The 10,550-nt window shown below is 39.0% G+C and overlaps 1 non-coding gene across 1 annotated transcript; it reads right to left on the bottom strand.

The window, feature by feature from the left end:
* Positions 1-8,588: 8,588 nt before the first annotated feature.
* LOC141640061 (small nucleolar RNA R71) lies at positions 8,589-8,695 on the bottom strand. The gene has a single exon (XR_012542807.1). It is a non-coding gene; the product is annotated as a small nucleolar RNA R71 (small nucleolar RNA).
* Positions 8,696-10,550: the final 1,855 nt, after the last annotated feature.

The following is a 10,550-nucleotide window of genomic DNA, read 5'->3' as shown; positions in this document are numbered from 1 at the left end:
AGATTGGATGTGAAGAAGTAGATGCTTTGGAGGTGGAATTGGATGGAGAAGAGCTATCGTTGGAGGAAAGCTCACAATTTGCTGGTTTGGTTTTTACTCCTCAAGACCTTGAGGTGCAAAAACCCGAACTTAAGCCCCTCCCCTCTAATTTGAAGTATGCTTTTCTAGATGAGTCGGAAATGTGTCCGGTCATAGTTACTGCTCATTTAAGTGAGAGTCAATTGTCTTCTTTGCTTAATATTTTAAGAACTCACAAGAAAGCCATTGGTTACAAACTTGATGACTTGAAGGGCATAAGCCCGGATTTTTGCATGCATAGAATTTACCTTGAAGAAGATCATAAACCATGTGTTCAAGGTCATAGACGATTAAATCCGAACATGCAAGAAGTGTTTAAAAAGGAGGTCATTAAATTATTGGATGCGGGAATTATTTATGTAATCTCCGACTTTAAATGGGTTTGTTCGGTCCAAGTGGTTCCTAAGAAATGAGGAACCACCATAGTCAAAAATGATAAAAATGAACTTATTCTCACTAGAATTGTGATGGGATGGCGCATGTGTATTGACTATAGGAGGTTGAATTTGGGCACCAAGAAAGACCATTACCCATTACCCTTTATTGACCAAATGTTGGAGAGGTTGGCATGTCATAAATACTTTTGCTACTTAGATGGTTATTCCTGGTTCTTTCAAATACCCATTCACCCGGATGACCAAGAGAAGACCACGTTTATATGTCGCTATGGTACCTTTGCCTATCGTAGGATGCCTTCTGATCTTTGTAATGCCCCCGCTACTTTCCAACGTTGCATGATAAGAATTTTTTCTGGTTTCATTGAATCTATTATGGAGGTGTTTATGGATGATTCTACTGTTTATGGTTCTTCATTTGATTCATGCTTAGCTTACTTGACCAAAGTTTTGAAGCGTTGTGAAGAAGTTGGCTTAGTGTTGAATTGGGAAAGTGCCACTTCATGGTGAATGATGGAGTGGTGCTTGGGCATATTGTTTCTGAAAGAGGAATTGAAGTGGACCGTGCTAAGGTCCAAGTTAATTAAAAAGTACCCCCACCTGTAAATGTCAAAAGTGTAAGGAGTTTCTTAGGCCATGCGGGATTCTACCGCTGTTTCATCAAAGATTTTTCTAAGAATTCCAAACCCCTTACAGAGCTTCTTTTACAAAATGCTCCATTTGTGGTTACTAATGATTGTCTTGAGTCTTTTAATTGGATCAAGAAGGCTTTGAGCTCCGCACCTATCATCTAATCGCCAGACTGGAACATGCCATTCGAGCTCATGTGTGATGCAAGTGACTATGCAGTAGGTGTCGTGCTAGGACAAAGGAAAGACAAAGTGCTCTATGTTATCTACTATGCTAGAAAAACCTTTGATGAGGCTCAAATAAACTATGCCACCACAGAGAAAGAGCTACTTGCCATTGTCTATGCCTTAGACAAATTTCGCTCTTATTTGATTGGGTTCAAAGTCATTGTTCATACCGATCATGCCGCTTTGAAGCATCTCCTAGACAAGCAAGAGGCCAACCTAAGGCTTATAAGATGGATCTTGCTCTTGCAAGAATTTGATCTTACGATTCCTGACAAGAAGGGGGCCGAAAATGTTGTTGCCGATCACTTATCCCGATTGAAGTATGAAGACGGAGGTATTGACATACCTATTAATGATTCTTTTGCCGATGACTCCTTGATGATGTTGGAGGCCAATACTCCATGGTATATTGACATAGCCAACTTTCTAGTTGGAAAGGAGTTGCCACCCTGATGTGACTCATATTTGTGCACATTTAATCCCCGAACTAGCCTCGTTCCTATGCTTTCTAGTACTTATTAGGGTCGTTTCTTATTTTTAGTTCCCTACTGAGTATATTCTTTGAGGATTTGTGTCCTGGGTACGAGAGGATTGCTAGCCTTGCATTTATGGAGAAAAGTGGAGCTAAATGGAGTGCATCTAATGACCAAGCATAAAAAAGGAGACCAATACTAAAGGCCTAAGAGATTAAATCAAGTAGAATGGGCAATGATGAAGACCCCCACGACCCCTCAACGATCCCCACGGATACTTAGGCATTCAAAAGAAGAAGAAGAAAAGCTGATTCACAATCCGGGCAACCCGAGCTCAGGACGAGCGTTGATCGGTCCGTTTCGTATTCACAAGTAAATAGATGTGGTCGTTGGTCACGGTCGAATCAAAACACAATTTATAGCTTAACAAGCAACTCTACAATTAGTAAAGAGGCAAGTAAAGGTCGGATCCCAAGGGACGGGAGTTGAAATGAGATTTCTATTGTAACTAGTGGTGTCTAAGGGGTGTCACAAATTGGGTTGATGTAGAAGGTTACTAAACTAGAATAACAATGAAAATAAACAAGCAAGATGAATTAAAGGGGTGTAAACAATTGATTAAAGGCACTAGGGTGTCATGGGGTCATAGGGGAATCATGGGATATGATCATACAAACATGTTCTCAAATTATAAGCAAGCAATTATTGTTGTGATGGATTGAGTTGGGTTATATCTTACAATCCTAGGAAAGTTTGGGTCCCGGAGCCGAATCGATTAGATTGTACAACACCTACAAGTCGACTTAATCTTCCTACTCAACAACATGCATGGTCTAATGAGACTCGAGTTGGGTTATGTCTTACAAGTCTCATTGAAAAGATAGGAGATGATAGTAAATGCAAGGATTCATAGGCTTAGCATTTCATCAAATATAACATGTGCATGAGTTGAGATCAAAACAAGCAAGCAAATAAGATATGAAAGCATATTAATTTAAGCATGAATCATTCCCCATGTTGGTTTCCCTAATCACCCATTAACCCTAGCTAAGAGACTACTCACTCATTATCATGTTGATCATACTAGCAAGGTTGTCAATCATACCAACAATATGAAACATGATGAATAAATGAAAGTAATTAACAATAATTAAAAAGGGATTAAGAGATTATACCTACTAATGATTCCAATAATAAAGCAAGAATAATAGAAGTACTTGAATGCTAGATTGAGAGGTTGTCAATCTCCCAATAATAACCCAAATAATCTTCAATTACCCAAAATAAAGGATGAACAAAAGAGAGATTAAAGAACTAAAACTTGGATTAAAACTTGATTAATGCTTGATTACAATATTGAAGAGAGATTTGATTGATATTAACTACACTAATTATTGATAAGAAGAACATGCCCCTCTAATTAGACTAATGGGGTATTTATAGTGAAAATTAGGGAGGATGCATTAGGGTTAACTAAGGGCTAAACTAGTAATTACACTTTTTAAGTTGAGCAAGGAGAAGCCGGTATTTTTGGAGAGAAGGGCTTCTCTTTTCGTAGCTTGAAGAAGACAACCCGTCTTTGTGAAGGAATCCAGGCGGATTAAGGTCGGGACGGCGGATTTGGCGATGGAATCCGGCGGATTACGGGAATCCGGGCGGATTCTTTGAGAGGGGAATCCGAGCGGATTCAGCTGGGGCGCTCGGATTGTGCAAGGGCAAGACGGGCGGATTGTTGACAATCCGCTCGGATTGTCAGTCAGCGTGGTAACTTCTTCTTTTCTTCCCTTTTCTTCATAAATTCCTTGGGGATTTCCTTGGGGACTCAAGGATCTTTTCTCAACATTGCTCTTCTACTAAGATATGTACAAAGGCCTTCTAATCTTGTCCCTCCTTGATGCTTGGTCATTGGATTCGATCAATTTAGTCTTGTTTTGCCATGAAAATGCAAGATTCTTACTCCTTTCCTACCAAGAGATCAAAATCTCAAATAATATGCAAAACAAAGAACTAAAGATAAGAAATGACCCAAATAAGCACTAAAAAGCATGGAAACAAGGGTAATTCGGGGGCTAAATATGCGCCAATTATGGTCACATCAAATATCCCCAAACCGAACCTTTGCTCGTCCCGAGTAAAGAGGTGACAAAGACTAGGACCAATACTAACCTATCCTAATGATATAGCCGATATGAGACAATTAGCGGGTCTCACTCCGCCCCTTCAACTCACAACAAGACAACCATGAGGTAGGATGCCTTCTTGCAAGGCAAGGTGGGTCTTGCTAAAATGGCGACACATCCAAACATTAAGCACACAAAAACACATAATGGATGCATCTACAAAAAGAATAGCCACTTTCCTCATCTAAGTGGCGGAAATTATCTACAAGGGAAGCAATTCAAGGGTACACAATCCTTCATAGATGCAATTTGTTCAAACTACTAAGCCTAGAAGGATACCAATAAATCACCTCCAAAATGTGTCAAGCTAGGGTACCTTTGTCCTCAATCGTTAAATGCTTTTGTCAAGAGTAGACTCCCTGTGGTGTTAGAAACATTGGAGGATCGCGGAATTCCCCCTCTTGCCTAGACAAGAATAAGGGTCGTCCCCTCTCTACCATGCACAAAAATGGATATGATGGATAAAGGGATCAATAGATATTTGAGTTTCACTTTGGGAGTTTGCTTTCGTTTTTGTTTTTCCCCCCAATTTCTTGTGGCATATAACATTTGAGAACACTTTCTTTGCCATTTCTTTTTTGATTTTTGGCATTCCAATACTTGACAAATTTTTTTTGCATTTCTTTTTGAACATTTTCAAAGTCACCCCAATTAGTAACGAGGGTGCCTTATATTTGAAGCTTTTAGGAGTCTATTTTTGCTCCTTTTTTCATTTGATGCATTTTTGCAAACTTTCTTTCACTTTTCATTTCATTGAACTCAAATTGATTTCTTTTTGTGCCCATTCCCTTTGATGACAAAAATGTGGTAGAACATGGATGATGGTTGTATGCATGGTTTCAAGGGTCACCTTGGAATAAACGGTAGCCAAGGAGTTATCACACCACAAGGTACTCTTGACTAGGCCTTAAACCATGGGTCAAAGGATACTAGCATGACACATCCTAGGGTGTTTTACAAGTATTCTAACAAGCAAAGTCTTAAGAATAAAAAGCATCTACTAGGGCCTATATACACTTGTCAAGCTTCCCAAGTAGACGGTTTCGCAAAATTTTTCTAACATACAAACTACATGCCATGATGCAACTACCATATAAACATCCTAATGCATATGATTCTACCAACTAATATGACAAACAATCTAAATGCAAGTCCTAAGTTCACATTGTTATACCGCATCAATCAAAATAAAGCCACATAGTCATTAACATAAAGAGGAAAAAGGAGATTGGAAAGATCATACCATGCGGTCTTCAATATCCTCATGTCTCGGATGTGGCGTAGTCAATCAATGTGAACAAGGATGAACAAACACAATATATACAAAACAATATATACAAAGGAAATGAACTTGTTTTTGGGTTTTCAATTTTTTCAATTTTTATGATTTTTGAAATTTTTGAAATTTTTATGGGTTTTTGAATAAGAGTTAAATGTTAGAATTCCCATCCCCACACTAATATGGGCATTGTCCTCAATGGCCAAAATGATGGAAATTATGCAAAGATGATGCATGATTTCTATACTAAATGCAATTCTATACTAAGCTACACTACATGATGCATGGTTTTTGTTATGACGGAGAGGATAATTTAGATTACCTCCCGTTGCGTATGCATTAACTTCCCCAAACCGAGTGAGACACTATTGCTAATGTCCAAGGATGGGTATAGTTCATGCACACACTATGCTATGCATGAAACTAGTTTGTCATTTTGGATTTTACAAATGGGAACAATAAGATAAGAACACCTCAATGGTACCGAGGTGTGAGTCCTTTGATGTTGCTAGGACTAAACCAACAATGATCAAAATGAAATAAAATACAAAGAGATATAGACAAACCATGGGAGTGTAGGAGTCTCCAAGGCTTGCTAGTCTTCCATCATGCTATCATCATCACCACTTCCCTCATGAGAAGTGGTCACATTGCCACTTTCCTTGTCATTTGCTTCTTCACTTTCTTCCTCATCTTCCTCTTCATCATCTTCACCATTTCTTTCTTCTTCCATTGCTTCTTCCTCAATATTATCATCAACTTCTTCATCATTTCCAACAACCTCATTATCTCCCACCACGTCCCTAGATGCACCCGGAAATAAGACTTCTCTATCCGCCCAACTAGGCAAAGGATAAGATGGATCAAGGAGTCCTTCCCTAGCTAGATGTAGGAGGGGTGGATATTGAGCCAAATACGCATTTTTCCGATCTTCATGGGCTTGCTTGTGCATTGCTCGCATGAGAAGAGTCACATAGTCTTTCCCAATTTCAATTCCTTCCGGCTTGAACTCTTCATACTCAAAGGGGTAAGGTGGTATGACAATGGAAGAGGAGGGGGTTTCAAGATCACCCTTTTGTTGTTGAATGATATACTCGGCTTCTTCGGAAAGGGGAAGTAGATAATTGGTCCGGTGGACGCTTAGGCGACAAATCTTCGAGGGCAAGGTGAACGATCTAGCTTCACTAGTTAGCCATCCATATTTAGTGTCAAGGGGGTTATGGGCAACCCACTTGAACTTGTGAATCATAATGTGCATATCAATAAGATGGCCACCTTCCTTTGCTTTGTACTTCTTATCCTTATTGAAATTAGGATCAAAGTGCTAAAAAGCACTAAAAAGCATGGAAACAAGGGTAATTCGGGGGCTAAATATGCGCCAATTATGGTCACATCAAGCGTCCCAAGCGACAATCCGGGCGTCCCTGAGCAGCTCGAGCATACATCAAAGACAATTCGGGCGGATCCCTATGGGACTTGCAAGGCATTAATCTCCTTCTTAGGGACTTAATCGTCATTTAAGCCCTTAGTTACCCTAATACTTGTACTTAGTATAAATACCCCATTGTCTTAGGGGATTAATCATCAAGCTTTAATCAAGTCTATATATTATTAATCAAGTTTTAATCGAGGTTTAATCAAGTTGTATTTACTCAATTCAATATTAATCAAATCTTAGTTCCTCTTTAATCATTCAAGTGTTCTTAGATTTAGTTGGGTAATTTGAAGACTATTTGGGGTTTATTGAAGACTTGACAACTCTTCATCATTCATCAAGTGTTCTTCTATTATTTTTTGCTTATTATTTATATCTTCCTTAAGTTGGTATAATCTCTTTTACCCTTTGCTTAATTAATTATTGCTTTACTCATTCACCATGTTTAACCTTGTTAATATGATTGACACCCTTATTAGCATGTTTACCATGACCATGATCTGTGAGTAGTCTCCTAGCCAGGGTTAATGGGGGATTAGGAGAATTAAAACATGGGGGTAGATCCATACTTAATCTAATATGATTTCGTAAGATTGCTAAATTGTTGTAGTTTCAACTTATACACATGTTATGCTTGAAGAATTGCTTAATTGACAACCTTTCATGAATCTCTTATCCATTCAACAAGACTTGTAAGATATAAACTAACTCAAGGCTTATTAGACCATGCATATAGTTGAATAGGAAGAAACTAAGTCGACTTGTAGGTGTTGTACAGTCTTGACCGACTGGGCTCTGGGAACCAAATCTTCCTAGAAATTTTAAGACATAAACTAACTCGATTCCACTACAACAAAAATTTGCTTGCAACTATGTAAACATGTTCGTATGATCTCCACAATGAATCCCCTATTAACCCATGACACCCTAGTGCCTTAATCAATTGTTTACAAACTCTATTTGTTTACTTGTTTTGTTTCACTTTCATTTCTTTACATTTCAGTAGTTTAGTTACAAACCTCAATCTCAATCCAATTTGTGACACAGTAAGATATAGCTCTCTAAAACCGGTAACTTGATTCAATACCCGTCCTTTGGGATCTGACCTTTACTTGCCACTCTACTAAGAGTAGTTAGTTAAGATTATAAATATTGTTTTGATTGGTTAGCTTAGATGACAAAGTTTCAAACCGAATAAAAAATGGCGCCGTTGCCGGGGACAGTGTTCAATTGAATTGTTATCGTTTGTTGTTTTTAGTTATGTCTTTCTTAACCTTGGGGAAATCAAACTCCTCAAGGTAGTTTTAATTATTTTATAGTTGTTTGATTTTGCATGTCTATGAGATCACAAGGTAGACCTTTGCCTATGGAACCCGAGATTGAAAGAACCCTCAACATTAGAAGAACCGTTAGAGGGGCTTTAACAAGTTTGGGTATTGGAGAACTTGCGGACATTGGTGTTGTCTAAACGGATAGTGTTGAGTTTAAAAAGCCTTTTGCAAGAGAAGGAGAGGAGAACCCACTTCAAAACCAACCACAAAATCAACCCAAAATGCCTAAATTTTCATTTCATTCCATACCAACCGAGGAGAACCTACCCAATGGTACTCCAACACCACCTCACTTAACCGGTAATTTCATTGCCAAATCCGCATTCATACAATTAGTTGAGAAAAGTTAATTTGGTGGGATGCCTAGTGACTATTGTGATGCAATCTCTCAAAGCGGGGTAACTCAAGACCAAATTCGATGGGTGTTGTTTCCTTTTTTCTTGATCGGAGCCGCAAAGCAATGGTTAAAAAGCCTAGACAATGCTACCCTTGGAATTGATTCATGGAAGAAGTTAGCACTTTCCTTTTAGAAGAAGTTCTATCCTCCGGAGAAGACTAACATGTTGAGAGCCCAAATCACCGGGTTCAAGCAAAGAGATAAAGAGTCTCTATATGAGGCTTGGGAGAGATTCAAGGATACAAGTCGCTCTTGTCGTCATCATGTACTAGGCGAGTGGTTCATCATCAAACAATTTTGGAATGACTTATATGAAGACTCAAGAAATGTGCTTAACATGGGCTCTAATGGGAGATTCACCGAGGTTGATAACAACTAAACATGGGCTAAAATCGAAGAAATGGCGGTTCATAACTCCCAAAATAGTATGCCAAGAAAAACCACTTGGGGAGGGAGGCATGTGGTTGACTCCGTCACATAATTGAGTGCCCAACTAAGTGCCCATATTGAGACCATAAACTTAAAATTTGAGAAAGCCATGGCCAAGCTTGATGAAGCTTCTAAATTACCCAAACAATATGTCAATGCTATGGAGGCAACATCTCCATTCCCAAATGGAGTGTATGAGAGTTGTGGAACCTTGGGACATGATCGACACGAATGTAGGGGAACAAATGAAAAAGTGAATGCTTTCCAAGCATACAATAATGACACCACTTATTCCAACTATTATAATGAGAATACTCAATTGCACTTAAACCTCTCATACAAGAGCCAAAATGTCCAAAACCCTCAACCCACATACACACCACCTCCAATGAGGAATCCTACTCAAAGACCATACTACAATCAATCCAATGACTAAGCTTTTGATGTTCAAATAGAAGTCCTCCAAATGCAAAAGAGCTAACAAGATTTCTTTGCTTAAATGCAAAGAGATAGCCAAGCCAAAGACACTACCATCAACAATATCCATGCTCACACCAAAATGTTGGAGACTCAATTGTCTCAATTGGCCTCTTATAGTTCCCAAAGACAAAAAAGACAATTACCTCCTCAAGGAAATCCTCCTACAACATATGAGACCATCAATGCCATCCACTTGAGGAGTGGTACAAGATATGAGGGAGCAAAGATGCCAATTGAAGAGAATATTGTTAAGGAGAATGTCAAGCAAAGTGATGTGATTGAACCATTAAGGAGAAATCCTAAGGTGGTAGAGACAACTACCACTGACTCATCAAAGAAGAGAAATGAAGAGAAGGCCATAGAAATTGAGAAAGAGCCTATTGAGATTAGACTTCCATTCCCAAGTCGCCAAGCCAAGCCCAAGCTTGATGAGCAACTTGGAAAGTAAATAGAGATTGTGAAGAACTTAGAGGTTTCTATACCATTCACAGAGCTAATCAACCATGTTCCGGCATATGCAAAATACATGAAAGATATCCTTACCAAGAAGAACTCGATAAGGAAGATGGAAACCATTGCCTTTATAAAGGTAAGTAGTGCAATCTTCAAGGGAATTCCCCTCCAAAGCTCAAGGATCCGGGAAGCTTCTCCATTCCATGTACCATTGGTGATACCATTATCAACAAGGCAATATGTGTTCTAGGTGCAAGTGTGAGTGTCATGCCATATTCGGTATGTGAAAGACTAAAAGTGGGAGAGCTCAAGTGCACCAACATGACCTTATAAATGGCGGAGCGAACAATAAAGAAACCACTAGGAGTATGGGAAGATGTGCCCGTGAGAGTTGGAAAGTTTTTCATGACGGTGGACTTTGTCATTGTTGATATGGAGGAGGATCCCAACATTCCAATCATTCTAGGAAGACCATTCCTATACACCGCCGGAGCTGTGATCGATGTGAAACATGGAGAGCTCACACTTGAAGTAGGTGATGAAACACACTTTAAATCTCGATAAGACTATGAGAGCTCCTAACTTCTTTGAGCCATGCTTTATGGTTGATCACTATACCTGGGAGGGTGACAAGAAGAAGATGGAATCTCCTTTCAAAGAACAAGGGAAAGATAGAAATCTCAAAGAGAAGGGCAAATACACACCGCCCAATTGGAAGAAAGATATTGATGATGTTGAAATGGCTATATTCGGAGAGCATGAA

The sequence above is a fragment of the Silene latifolia genome, unplaced genomic scaffold (assembly GCF_048544455.1).
Source record: "Silene latifolia isolate original U9 population unplaced genomic scaffold, ASM4854445v1 scaffold_70, whole genome shotgun sequence".
NCBI classification, from domain to species: Eukaryota; Viridiplantae; Streptophyta; class Magnoliopsida; order Caryophyllales; family Caryophyllaceae; genus Silene; species Silene latifolia.
This window is presented reverse-complemented; position numbering and strand designations above follow the sequence as displayed.